Source organism: Cupressus sempervirens, chromosome 11, assembly GCF_028749045.1.
Source record: "Cupressus sempervirens isolate cs-2001-9-10 chromosome 11, ASM2874904v1, whole genome shotgun sequence".
NCBI classification, from domain to species: Eukaryota; Viridiplantae; Streptophyta; class Pinopsida; order Cupressales; family Cupressaceae; genus Cupressus; species Cupressus sempervirens.
The window spans coordinates 113,808,834-113,824,017 of record NC_143128.1 but is presented as its reverse complement, the minus strand read 5'-3'; the positions used below and the strand labels follow the sequence as shown (position 1 = coordinate 113,824,017).

Here is a 15,184-nt window from a genome sequence, read left to right as displayed (position 1 = left end):
GTTAAAGATTGATGGGAAATGCACATTCATTCAGGCACTCACCTAGAGCTAACTGCTTAAATACAACAAGCGTGATAACCCTGATTTGGACTACAATCCTTTGTGGACAACAATTCATTGAATCAGAGAACTAATTGATAGCATCAACTATGCCAATACTATTAGAATAATCTTTATGTTTCTTTTTAATGCTCACTATTGTATCTTATTATATCTCTCTAAATATTAGAATGTTTCTAATATTTAGGTGTAGTCTAGAATAGATGTTTCTATTCTATTCGACTCTCCTCTTTGTATATATAGATCATTTTGATCTATGATTAATAAGTCAAGTATTCTGCCATTTATGTTTGTAACATGGTATTAGAGCCAATAATTTTTTTTTGACAAATCCATTTCTCTACAACCCATTTAAGGTTTCTGTTTTGAGAAATCTGAATGCATAAAATCACTTTTTTTGTGCAAAAATCCGAATACAGAAAAATGTGTTTTGTGAAAAATCCAACTGAAATTGCAATTTTAAGAAGGATCCACTAGTGTACAACGTCTTTGGAGTAAACCATGGACTTCTACTGTCTTTGGCATGTGACCATGACCTAGATTTTGAAGCCATCATCATTTTTTGAAGTCATTTTTCACAGACGATTTTCTGCTATCGTGCGCCTGATAAACCATCATTTTTGGGTCTCGAATCTCCATTCTTTGGTGATGAATCTTCAAGCTCTAGCAATGTCGGTGAAAGAATGACCTTAGTAGAAAAATCAGCCACCTGCCATTGCAAAATCGCCATTTTGTTGCAGATTTGATCTCCATGCCGCCGCCTGATTTTTTTCCCAAAACCCTAATTTTTTGGGGTCAGAAATTTTTTCTGATCACATATTCTTGGTGGGTTTTTCGAGATCTCAAATGGGTCTTCATTAGTTTTTTGTGGGTTCCTTGTTTTTCGTGCCTCGATTTTCAAGCCAATAGATCTAGATTTCGACAGCATATTATTTATGGGGTTTTCGAGCTCTCTTTTGGGTACTCCGATTTTTCTAGGTCTTTCATTTTCTCATGTTGAAGTTTGTGCCAACTGAGATATTCACATATTATGAGCATTAGAAGTTGAACTCAATTAAAAAGCAAGCCGATGCTGCCCAACATTCAAAGTAGAAGGAATCTATCTACCATGCCTTTATGGCCAGCATACCTATAGATCATGTGAAATCTTCTACCTGGTATATAGATTCCGGTGCCTCTTGACATTTCACTCACAGGTGTGATTGGTTTGTTGAATTCACTCCCTATTCTAAGTCAGTAATCTTTGGAGGCAGCGAAGAATACAAGATTGTCGGCAAGGGCAATGTTCAGATTTAGTCTAGAGGAAGAAGACTCATGTTCCTCAATGTATGTTATGTTCCTGGCATGAAACATAATCTTTCGTCTATTAGTCAGATTATGAAACACTCCCCTTAGTCGGATGTCATTTTTTGTGGAAATAAGTGTTTGATTATTGATCATGATTCTCGCACTACACTTGCTGACGGTCTTGAGGATCATGGTATTTATAGGCTTGTACATTCAGGCGATTCCCTTGAGCGTGCCTTCATTGCAATATCATCCGTTCTTAGTAGCCTCTAGCATTAGCGATACGGTCACCTGAACATTCAATATCTAGCACAACTTGCTCAGGATAATTTAGTCCATGACCTACTTGATATCTAGACCCAAAACCATCACGTTTGCAAAGCTTGTCAAGTGGGGAAGCAACATAGGACACCATTTAAGGATGGTGAATCATGGTGCACGCTAATGTATGTGGTCCTATGAATACTCCTGTTACTGGGAACATGTACTTCTTACTCTTTGTGGATGATTTTAGTCGCAAAATGTGGGTATATTTTCTTAAGAAAAAATCAGATGCTTTTCTTGTATTTCAGCAATTTAAAGCCCTAGTAGAAAAAAAGTTTGGTTCCCCCATCCGTACTCTTAGGACCGATAATGAGGGGGAATTTTGTTCTTCTGCTTTCTCTATCTTCTGTACTACTCATGGCATTAGACATCAGTTCACCACACCTCACACCCCTTAGCAAAAACGTGTTGTAGAGCATCGAAATTGTACCATCACAGAAATAGCTAGAGCTATGCTAGAACATAGAAATGTTCCCAGAAAATATTGGGCAGAAGCAGTATCTATAGCTGTCTACCTTCTTAACTGGTCACCCACTTTTGCTGTTAACCATAAGACTCTTGAGGAAACCTAGGCTGGTCGTAAACCTAGGATCAACCATTTGAAAGTTTTTGGCTCTCTAGCATATGTATGGATTCTTGATGCCAAATGCACTAAGTTGGATTCCAAAAGCCAGAAACTCATGTTTATAGGATACAGTCACACACATAAGGCCTACAGACTGATTGATGTAAACATTGATCGTTTAATCTTTAGTCATGATGTTGTGTTTGATGAGGGACTCAGACCATTTCAGCTCTCAGCCTCTCTGCCACATTTCGAGATTCAGTCTTCAACAATCTCTGACTTGGGTACTATTTTATATGAGTCATCTGATGCTACTAATACACCACCTCAACCACCTCCAAATAATATAGCTCCTGCTCCTCCTCATCTAGCTATTCCGACAGCATCTGATATTGGCTCCTCTACTCTTCGGCCAAAATGGTGGGCTCAAACAATTAGTGATCTTTGTCTTGATGAACTCATTAAGGGTAGAACCTCCAGAAATAAGAGCATTCAGCACAGCACAGTTAATGATGCTCTTATGGCCAATATCCATAGTATCTCTGAGCCCCAGACATATGCAGAGGCCAAAGGAATTCCAGAATGGGAATAGGCAATGGATGCTGAGCTTCAAAGTCTTCAAAAGAATCACACCTGGGTTCTTTTAGATCTCTCTCCTGGGAAGAAACCCATTAGCTATAAATGGGTCTGTAAGGTCAAGTACTATGCAGATGGTACCTTGGACAAATACAAAGCCAGACTTGTTACTCGAGGATTCACCCAATGCGAAGGCATTGACTATGAGGATAACCTTGCTCCGACAGCCAAGATGAGCACTATTCGCATTCTTCTTGCCATTGCGGCTCAATATGGTTGGAAAGTTCATTAGATGGATGTGAAGAGTGCTTTTCTCAATGGTGAATTGTAGGAAGAAGTCTACATGACGTAGCCCCTAGGTTTCAAGGTTGCCGGTTCAGAACCAAAAGTATGTAGACTCCATAAGGCCCTCTATGGTCTTAAATAGGCTTCTCGGGCTTGGTACATAAAGATTGATCAGTACTTGGTTGCTTAGGGATTTTAGCGTAGCCCGTGAGACAGTAATCTGTATATTAAACACTCTGGTAATGATATTCTTTTTCTTGTTGTCTATGTGGATGATTTGATGATTACTGGGAGTTCAGAACATTTGATTTCAGAAATCAAACAAGATCTATGCAGAACTTTTGATATGATAGATCTCGGATTGCTTCACTCTTGTTTAGGTATTGAGGTTTGGCAGACTGACAACAGTATTTTTTTGTCTCTGTCCAAGAATGCTAGAAATTTGCTTGACAGGTTTTGAATGCAGGATTGCAAACCTACCTCCACTCCTATGGAGACTGGTCTGAAATTGCCTGCACAATCTGATTCTCCTCCTGTAGATGAAACACTCTTTAGGCAGCTAGTAGGTAGTCTCATCTACCTTACTACTACTAGACCTGATCTCAGTTTTGCAGTTAGCTACATCTCACGGTTCATGACGAATCCCAAGACTGATCATTCGATTGTAGCAAAACGTGTGTTACGCTATGTACATGGTACTTCAGATTATTGTCTTCTTTACACAAGAAGTACTGCTCCTCAGCTCAGTGGATTCACTGATTCCGATTGGGCTGGCTCAGTTGATGACAAGAAATCTACTTCTAGCTATGTGTTCAGTATCGGATCTGTAGTAGTTACCTGGACCAGTAAGAAGCAACAGGCACATGCACTCTCCTCTACGGAAGCAAAATATAGAGGACCTGTCAAGGCAGCTTGTGAAGCAGTTTGGCTTCGTCAGATGCTTGCAGATATGCATATTCCTCAAGTAGGTCCGACTTCTTTGTTTTTAGACAATCAGGGAGTACTCAAACTTGCCAAGAACCCATTGTTTCATGAACGAACCAAGCACATAGAGCTTCATTGCTATTACATTTGACAGTTAGTAGAAGATGGATCTATTCAGTTACTCTATGTCCCTACCTCAGAGCAACTAGCAAATATTTTCACAAAACCCCTTGGTCTTGACAAGTTTGTTAATTTCAGGGGATCTATTGGTGTAGTAAATAGATTGAGCATTAAGGGGGTGTATTAGAATAATCTTTATGTGTCTTTTTAATGCTCACTATTGTATCTTATTATATCTCTGTAAATATTAGAATGTTTCTAATATTTAGGTGTAGTCTAGAATAGAATGTTTCTATTCTATTCGACTCTTCTCTTTATATATATAGATCATTTTGATCTCTAATTAATAAGTCAAGTATTCTGCCATTTACGTTTGCAACAAATACAGTTCTAATGAAGTGCATCAACTCTATTAGAATCCACTTATACCTCTTCTCAAGGTCTCTAATATATGATTAGTGGCTTTCCTCTGTATCACAACGCTTCATCAGATCGATGCTTGTAATCTTTGATTTGCATCAGAACCATAACACAATTAATTCACCCCTTCCTAAATACAAGTCCATAACTCTTCGTTAGGTCGACCTAATAAGAGTCGTTAATTCAAAAAAGATCACATCAACCAATACAATTATCATTCATGCAAATTAGGACACATCCATATTACATACAAAAATTAATCAACACTCCACAACAATAATTAAGATCATTAATCAAAGCAACACATTTCTTGACTGAGTTGGCCAAGAAATACTTCACTATCTTCTGTCCAAAGAATAATCTATTTTTCTTCTCTTCAATCAACAAACAAATCTAGCAATGAATGCATATCCATGTTTGAATAACATCACTAGCTTCACCATACTAAGATTTGACTCTACCAAATCTTTTCGAAGAAAATACCGTACCATTGTACATATCCATTTACAAGAATTTTTCTTGTAACAAATCTTTGATAAAGTCATTGAAATATCCTCAAATGAAAACATGAATACCTGCGATGGCATACTTATCATCTCAACACATCGTAGAACATAATCTGATCAATGCATGTCCTCATCCTTAATATTGCGTTTTCACCGAAATGATCAATTGCACATATCAAGTCAAGAACATTTTCTTTCTAACATATATGGTGATATTAATGACAAAAGATTAATGCCAAATGGAAAACAACAGAAAGAAGCAACAATTTCATTAGGAATCTTTATCAATATTCAACAATCTCCCCCTTTGACATTGATGCTAACATATGTTATGAAAAATCAATCAGTGCACATACTTTCATTATTATCTTTGAATCTCTTTCTCAAAGTTTCTTTTGTAGGGTATCTCTAGATAATTTTGACAATTATGTAGTCGGAATAAAATACTTGTTATGTTTAGTACTTGTTAAACTAATCGGGTTGGGTAGTTAGGTGGTGAGGAGATGCGTCGGTTGGCTTCCAACTGACCAACCTGTCTATAAATATTTGGAACATTGGTAATGTACCTATGTGGTTTTTGGTATCAATAAAGAAAGATCATTTCCTTGCCTATCATTAGTATGGTAAGAATAGTATCTATGAGGTTTTACTTCTTGTGTACAAATTGAACTGTCCTATGTGGTTAACATAGTTCTGTATTTGAGATCTGGTTGGTAATTCTACTCTACATTTTTGGCGCCGTTGCCTAAGTTCGGATTTGGAGGTATTGTGCTAGACAGGATGGACTAATGGGAAGACCATTTATACCTTGCATCCAAATTACTAATAGCGACGGAGAGGAGGAAGAAATAACTAGGGAGGATTAGTTGACACGCGACTTAGTGACAGCGTGGGAAGTTGCGGTCGAGCAGTACGTGCAAAAGGAAGCCTGTGAGAGGATGGTTCCTGAGAGCACGGTATGTGATGAATTCTCCATGCCATTGGGGGTGCATGATCTCCTAGGACAGATTCCTCGGCTTTTGGCAAGGAACCTCGTACATATTGAGGAAGAAAGAGCACAAATCGAGAGGGAAAGAAGAAGGCAACAAGTTCTTCAACAATTTACTAAGAGGGTGCAGAATCACAAAGTAGAGGAACCCAATAAGCCAAGAGAGGGAGATAGGCACTGAATTACTTAATGCCCCTAGAGTAAGTGCACAAAGTTGTGGTGCCAAAAGGGGGGTACAAGTGGACAACTTTTTCCTGAAATCTACAAATTTTGAACTTCAACAAGAATTTGAAGATAGTTATGCTCAAAATTTGAAGATATGAAAAAAAAAAAAGTCGTAGTCCTTTAAATCTAGTTTATAAATTACTAATTTTGTTTCAAAATGGTTTAGTTTTAGGTCCTCAAAAAAGGCGACCACAAAAAGTGGTACTGTTTATTCCAAAAAAACATAACACAGTACAAAGTGTGGCCCCCCTAAAATTTTAACTTTTTTTTTGAAATTCTTTAATCGCTCTAGTCAAAAGTTACTTAACACTATGTAGTTTATCCCATATTTTTCGGGTAATTTTATAATGTGTATTTTTTTTTAATGAATTTTTTAACTAGACACATCCCAAAAACGTGAAATGTCTATGTGCTCTCCCTAGAAATAATTGAAAACTAATCTAAAATCAATTTTTTTTTTTTCAAAGTGTGTAGAATGGAGTCTAGTTTCTAAAAAACTAAGTTGTTACAGAATTCGATGAACGAGCTAAAATCTATAGCCCAATTAGTACATGGTGGTTTTTGACAAAAAATGAACATACATTCAAAAGAAATTATAGATGAAAGGTTTGAAATAGTTCAAATTAAAAATAAATTATATGGTTAGATAGCTAACATAGAGACCTATAATGCTATGTAACCCGATCTTATCGATACCCAACCACGAGGAATCTTGAAGGGGAGCACACAAGAAAAACCAATCATTTTTGGTATGTTTGCTGGAAAACACGTCTCAGACCTGTTCATAAACTCCAAACTTTTGGGTTGGATCTCCAAGGCAAAACCAAGCCTTAGGCTTGGGTTTAAATAAGCTTTCAATAGCGCGTGCGCCCTATAGCGCGCACACGCTATAGTGCGCACGTGCTATCTAAAACATAATTTCTCAGTAGTGTGTGTGCGCTATAGTGCGCACGCTCTATTAAGACCTAAATTGCATAAGAGAACTAGGTGGGGGGATAAGGGAATGGTCATGTGTGTGTGAGAGAGAGATAGAGAGAAAGTAGGGGATGGGAGAGGGGAGAGAGAAAGTGAGAAAGAGTAGGGGTGGCAAAGAGAGTATAGGATGGGAGAGAGAGTAGGGGTGGAAAAGAGAGAGTGTGGGATGGGGGAAAGAGATTGAAAGTAGGGGATGGGAAAGAGAGGATGTGTGAGAGAGAGTACAGGTTGGGAGAGAGATTAAGAGTAGGGGATGGGGGAGAGAGAGAGTAGGCGATGGGAGACGGAGTGGGAGAGGAAGAAGGAGAGAGAGGAGGATGGGAGTGCATGTGTGTGAAAGAGAGAGAGTATGGAACGGGAGAGGGGGAAGACAAAGTAGCTCGAGAGAGAGAGTAGGGGATGGAAGAGAGAGTAGGCGATGGGAGAGGGAGAGAAAGGGGGGATAGAAATGTGTGTAAGAGAGAAAGAGAGAGAGAGTAGGGGATAGGAGAGAGAGTGAAAATGTGTGTGTGTGTGAGAGAGAGAGAGAGAGAGAGAGAGAGAGAGAGAGAGAGTAGGTAGTGGGAGAGGGAGTGGGAGAAAAAGTAGGGGATGGAAGAGGAGAGAGGGGGGATGGGTGTGTGTGTTTGTGAAAGAGAGAGAGAGTAGAGAATGAGAGAAGGGAGAGAGAGATAGAGAGAGTAGGCAATGGCAGAGGGATGGGAGAGGGAGGGAGAGAGTGAGAGAGAGAGAGATAATAGGCGGTGGGAGGGAGAGAGAGGTGGAATGGAATCGTGTAAGAGAGATAGAGTAGGGGACAGGAGAGAGTAGGTAGTGGGACAAGGATTGCGAGAGAGAGAGGGGGGGGGAATGGGAATGTGTACTTATTTATAAGAGAGATAAAGGGATGGGAGAGAGTGTGAGAGTTTGAGAGAAAGTAGGAGGTGGCACAGAGAGCTCGTATGGGATGGGGGCGAGAGAGAGAGAGAGAGAGAGAGAGAGAGAGAGAGAGAGAGAGAGAGAGAAGGGGATGGGAGAGAGTTTGAGAGAGAGTAGGGGATGGGAGAGAGTGTGAGAGAGAGTAGGGGATGGAAGCGAGAGAGTGAGAGTAGGGGATTGGAGAGATAAAGTAGAGAGGGAGAGAGAGTGCTTGAGAGAGAGAGATAGTAGGCGGTGCAAGAGGGAGTGGGAGAGGGAGAGAGAGGGGGGATGGGAGTGTGACAAATCTAGAGTGTAGGGAATGGGAGAGGAGAGAGGGAGGATGGGAGTGTGCATGTAAGAGAGAGAGTAGGGGATGGGAGAGAGTGTGAGAGTGTGAGAGAGAGTTGGTGGTGGCAAAGAGAGCTCGTACAGAATGGGAGAGAGAGAGAGTGAGATTACGAGATGGGAGAGCGTGAGAGAGAGTAGGGGATGGGAGAGAGAGTGTGATAGTAAGGGATGGGAGAGAGAGAGAGAGAGTAGAGAGGAAGAAAGAGAACTTGAGAGAGAGAGAGATAGTAGGCAGTAGGAGAGGGAGTGGGAGAGGGAGAGGGAGGGAGATAGGGGGGATGGGAGTGTGTGTGACAAATGTAGAGAGTAGGGGATGGGAGAGAAGAAGAGTGGGGGGATAAGAGTGTATCTCTGAAAGAGAGAGAGTAGGGGATGGGAGAGAGTCTGAGAGTAGGGGGTGGCAAAGAGAGAGTACGACGATGGGGGAGAGAAAGTAGGCTATCGGAGAGGGAAAGAGAGAGGGGGGATGGGAGTGTGTGTGTGTGAGAGAGAGACAGAGTAGGGGATGGGAGAGAGTGTGAGTTTGAGAGAGTAGGGGATGGGAGAGGAGCGAGAGAGAGGAGGGGATGGGGGAGAGAAAGTAGGCGGTGGGAGAGGGAGAGAGAGACGGGGGATGGGAGTGTGTGTGTGAGAGAGAAAAAGTAGGGGATGGAAGAGAGTGAGTGTGAGAGAGTAGGGGATGGGAGAGGAGAGAGAGAGCAGGGGATGGGGGAGAGAAAGTAGGCGGTGGGAGAGGGAGAGAGAGAGGGGGAATGGGAGTGTGTGTGTAAGAGAGACAGAGTAGGGAATGGGAGAGAGTGTGAGAGTGAGTAGGTGGTGGTAGAGAGAGGTTGTACAAGATGGGAGAGAGAGAGAGTAGAGAGGGAGAGAGAGAGATAGTAGGCAGTAAGAGAGGGAGAGGGAGAGAGATAGGGGGAATGGGAATGTGTATAAGAGAGACAAAGTAGAGGATAGGAGAGGAGAGAGAGAGTAGGTGGTAGGAGAGGGAGAGGGAGAGAGATAGGGGGGATAAGAGTGTGTGTGAGAGATCTAAACAGTCGAGGATGGGAGAGGAGAGAGGGTGAGAGAGTAGGTGGTGGGAGAGGGAGAGTGAGAGAGAGTAAAGGATAGGAGAGGGGAGAGAGAATAGGGAGGATGGGGAGTGATGTGATTTCACATAGTGCATACGCGCTTTATATAGCATGTACGCACTATCTCAAATCACCTAAAAACAGTAAAAAACCAACCTTGGGGCCCATTTCATCCATTTCTTGGTTTTGGTCTATTATGCACTCTGTTATTCCGACAGAAATCACGGGTTTCAACATAGCAAACACCATTTCAACACTTCTGGAAGTTAGCAAACACCAAGTTCAATCATTGGATACGTGATTTGAAGACTTTTTGAATATTCCTTGTATAGAAAAGGTTAGTGCAATCCATTTTAAATATTGTTTGTCAATATATAGATACAAATTTGATTATAATTTGACATGTTATTTAATATATAATGAATTCATTGAAAATTGTATGTTTGAATGAAATGTTATTTCGGAATGGTTAGAAATTTGACAAGTCGTTTGATATATATTGTGTATCCATTCAATTAATTATAATTTTTAAATGTAATTGAATAATTTGTAATTTACACATTTTAAGTAATTCAGATGTTTGAATAATTTGACATGTAGAAATCATCATCATGCCAAGGAAGAAACCAAAGATTAAAACAAATGAAGATAGGGAGAGAGATTTGGCAATTAAAAGAGATAAAATGAAATTACTACGTGAACAAAGAAAATTACAAAGCAATAATGAAGAATTGACTTTTGAAGAGGATCAAGAACCATCAGTACAAAGAAACAAAGAGGAAGAATTAGAAAGACAAAGAGAACGAATGAGATTGTTACGCTCAAGAAGACAATTGAATTGTGAAGCTACACCATCCTCCAATGTTGGAGTCATATCGTCCGCTACACCATCATCCAATGTTGAAGGCATATCATCCTCTCATGTAGAAGAGACACTGATTTGTAGATCCGATGATATACATACTCCATCATGCCATGTTGAAAGCACAACATCAACACATCAAGTAGGTGATATTTCGTCTTTTACATCTTATTGCCAAGGCACATCATCTTCGGTTCAAGGTACACAATACACTCAACCTTATATTGATGTTCAAAATGTTGAGAGAATTGAAGAGATTAGAACACCTTCTAGAATTCGTTTTAGAAGACCAAAATATTTGATTGATATTGATACTAACATTTTGAAATCAATGCTTGACAAGATTAGCAAGCTTACTTGTCAAAGAAAAGTTAATAGTATGTGGAGATTATTTTTTGAAAAATTAAATATTATAGGTCAATGCCAATTATTTGTTGAAATGATGAGAAATTTGAAATTTAGGCCTATCATGAAGATTCTTGGGCTAAGAACGATGGACGATTCAAATGAAAGAAATATTGTAAAGAATTTAATGAGTGCTTATGACAAAGTGGGTTCTAAATCACGCACCAAAGATAGTAATATCACAAGATGAGTACTCACATCGACAATAATAAGTAGCCAAATGAAGAAAGCTTGACTCATGAGAAAGACAAGCAAAACATTAAAAATTGGTAGAGGTACCCTAAGGAGAGCCATGCTAAGGCATGAGAGATTAGAAGATCCAACAAAAAATGAGTTATGGACATTTAGCGGTAGACCACCGCGAAAGGATAAAGAAATTAGTGAAGCCTTGAAATCATTGATCGAAGATTTTTGGAAAAATAATACACGTGTTTCTCCTAATCAAAGACATGTTGTAAGAAGGAGGATTGGTAGCCGAAATCGCGAGCCACATGCGAAACATTTTTTGGACTCAACTCAGACACAATTTTTCGCAAAATTTATTGGTATGTATCCTCAAATTCGAATAAGTCAAAGATTTTTTGAGATGGGTAAACCTTTTTATGTGAAGATAAATCACACACACACAACTTCTTGTTGTAGGATACATATTGAATTTTCTAACCATTTTGATGTTTTTAGGCATATATGCGTAGTTTTGCATTCTCAGTTTGTTTTGCAGGATTGTAACATAAAAGAGCCACCAAGATCTTCAAGGGAATTCATATCCAACATTTTATGTGAAATAGGGGATAGCCAACAATTTTACAAGACATCATGTTTGGATGGTATATGCTTATTTTGTGGTTCTTTGCAAATTTTATCAACTTGTCAACATATGGATAGTATGAATGCAATTGGAAATGAAATAGTAGATTACGAAAAATTCAAGACAGTGACATATGCTCTAAAAGATGGAAAACATGGTATAAGATGTGATCTAGTCATTGAAAAGATTTTAGTGTACGAGTTCATAAAGATTTTTCGTAAAAAGATTATTTACGAGTATGCAAGGCATACCCATAGAGCTCGATGGTTGGATTTGCAATTCAAGTTGTGCAAGGATACGTTTCCATTGGATACCATTGTTTCGGTTGTAGATTTTGCAGAGAACTACACACTACAACCACAAAATGAGGTGCAAGCAAAGTATTATACATCTCAACAGGTTTTCATATTTGTTCACATAACATTCATGCATTCACCTACAAGTACAGAGGATGATAGGAAGATTTTGAGGGATTACCATTTTTACATCAGCGATGATCGATCACATTCTACGGAGTTCGTACATGGTTATTTTCAACTATTTTATGGAGATTTCGCTAACAGGGGCATATCATATCGTCAGCACATTATTTGGTCAGACAATTGTGCATCTCAATTCAAGAATGCACGAATGCTCTATTGGTTGAGCAGGATGCACAGGTTGTGTAGAATTCAATATATGTGGAATTTCACAGAGGCTGGTCATGGTAAGGGAGAGCACGATGGTGTAGGTGCATGCATTAAAAGAGCCTTGGCTCGTGAAGAACTAAAGTACAAAGATGGAGCAAAATTGATAGATGCAAAATCCATCGTCCAATGGTGTAACACTACAATGGGTCCAGGTAAGGAAGGTGAGTCTACAGTTCGTAGATTTTTTTGGTTGATAGATAATACTAACATTGCACTATATCAGGATTGTTGCACACTAACAGGATCTAGTGAGTTACACTCTTTTAGAAGCTCTGATGCAGGTTCCACGAAAAATGGCATACTATTGTCCATCATGTGCAGAGAAAAATTGGGATGACTGTGAGTCAACTGAATGGGTGGACAAATGGGATATACAGGTGTTGGATCCAATTGACACCTATCATCCCCCACAAGCACTGGAAATGGTAGAGATGGATTCGTCTATTGATTTTGACCACTTGTCAGATCTAGTGCAACCTGGTAATATATATATATGTATATTTATATATCTTTGTAATTTCAATATGTAACTTTGTAACTTTTACCCAAGTATTTTCTAAATTAATGACCGCATTTTGTACATTTGTCACTGCAGGCCATGTTTTTTCTGTTATTGCACCTGAAGACAATGAAGAAGGGACAGATTATTATTTGTGTCGTTGTGTTGAAGCCAAACAAAAATTGGATCACTCGGTTATAGATGGTGAAGGTTTAGAGTACCATGTCGGTGTGGTGGTTGTAACAGGCACATGGCTTAGATGATATCCTATGAAGAATCCTAACTTGTGGTTATTCGAAGATTGGCAAATAGAGAGGAAGATTCTTCATTATTCAAACCTTGTTGTGGCATCAAATGTCCACTTGATAAAATATGGTGGAAAACCACATAATAAGATTCTTTAGAAAGTTCGTGAGTCAGACCATGAGGCAATACTTGAGACATTAAAATGTCGAGCAGATCCAGTTGGCTCATTAGATTGAATAGGGAGAGAGGGAGAGAGATAAAAAGTGATCAATTGGATCCAAATACAATGTTACAACCTCTTCCCTAAGACTATCACATGACTAAGGTGGACCGTATTGTGATGATGTGTAAGTGATGAGATTTAGTTTTTATTTGTTTAGAATTTAGATACATTATTTGAATTTATATTAGATTCTTTAATAGGACCCATTTTTTTAATCTTATCTTAGATTTTTTACTGTGCTAATTCTTCATTTGTAGGTCACCAAAGAAGAGGGCTAATAAAGTTGATGCACAAGTGATAAAGGGTGAGATGCCAAAATCATCTGCGAAATGGTATTATCAATTCACATCCTCAATATTTATTAGTGTTCTTTGTTCAAGGACCATTGTATGCTAATCATCTTATGCCTGGAATTGCAGAGGATCACAATCATCAAAAAGTAAGAAGGAAAATAGGTCTCGATCTGATGATAATGGGGCAGTGACAGATATAGTTCTCTCTAAGGATTCCAATTTGTTGGACTTTGACTCATTATTATCATAAAGTTGGAATGTTGGAAAGGGTTAATAGTTGATTATGAATATTCATCCCATGTGTGTTAATCTTAGTGGATTAATCTTATCTTAGATTTTTTACTTTGCTAATTCTTCATTTGCAGGTCACCAAAGAAGAGGGCTAATAAAGTCGACACACAAGTGATAAAGGGTGAGATGCCAAAATCATCTGCGAAATGGTATTATCAATTCACGTCCTCAATATTGATTAGTGTGCTTTGTTCAAGTACCATTGTATGCTAATCATCCTATGCCTGGAATTGCAAAGGATCACAATCATCAAAAAGTAAGAAGGAAAATAGGTTGTTCAAGTGACATATTCAATGAGGTTGTTTGTACAACGTAATGATTGAGTTGAAGTGATTTATGAAGTAATGGTTGTTTGTACACTATAGTTTTTAGCATAGACTTCCTACAATAAATTTTTTACTATGCTTTGAGTGACAAATAGAAATTTCAATCTACATATAATATGATCCTCTAGTTTTGTTATAGCATGTGCATACATTATCCCTCAATATCAAAGATGGAATGCTATTATCTAATATATTTAGAATTCCTCTGGCAGTTCATACACATGTTAATAATAACTTATTTCCAAACCCAATCGAGTTCAACCCGCAATATGGTTAAATTATGTCAATACTAAGGTTTGTAGCATTAATTGGTCACATTCCTAATATTGGCACAACTGAATTGGGACCAACAATTCCTCACAGGTTTACACCAGCAAACATATTTTAATGGAGATGTATATTAGAAGATTCAACACAATGGTGATGCATTTGGGTCATAACTTTCATGAAGAGTTTGACATAGTTTAAAATAGTTACAAGTACATACTTCTGGAAAGTCACATTCTAATGACTTGAAACAGATTTACAATGCTTAGAACTTCCATTTGTTTAAAGTAGAGCGCAATCATATAGAACTAGATTCCAATCAATTCCTACAGATGTCATTCAATTCAGGATAGTCACCTCATAGTCATCTATCTTTTAAGAAAATCATCACTACTAACATGTGATGCTCTATATGGCCTATTGTGTGGTGACCATTCCAAATATAAATTGTTCACCATTTCATATGAAACTAAACTATCATTGGAACCTAGATGAATTCTTGTCATTCACAACTTATCTTGACTCTTATATTGTGCTCTAAAAATTAATAGCTTTGGTTTCACTTTTTTTGTTTTCCCCTTATAAAAATCAACATTTATCCTTTAGTCTCTAAAATTAGTTAAACATAAGGATCTGAACCGAGCTATGTGCTCTAACTTCTTGACCTTCTTCTTAATCTTCCTTTCACTTTGATCATTTAAT

General features: G+C 38.5%; 1 protein-coding gene across 4 annotated transcripts in view; it reads left to right on the top strand.

Moving 5' to 3' along the window:
• The window catches only part of LOC149528490 (uncharacterized), a 244,672-nt gene that overhangs the window by 165,089 nt on the left and 64,399 nt on the right, over positions 1–15,184 (top strand). Inside the window, exon 10 of one of the 4 annotated variants that reach the window (XR_016358971.1) lies at positions 13,563–14,038. The exons of 2 other annotated variants lie outside the window; for them this stretch is intronic. The gene's annotated coding sequence lies outside the window, so the exon portion shown is untranslated. The remainder of the gene's footprint in view (positions 1–13,562; positions 14,039–15,184) is intronic. One more of the 4 variants, XR_016358970.1, reaches the window with a different exon arrangement.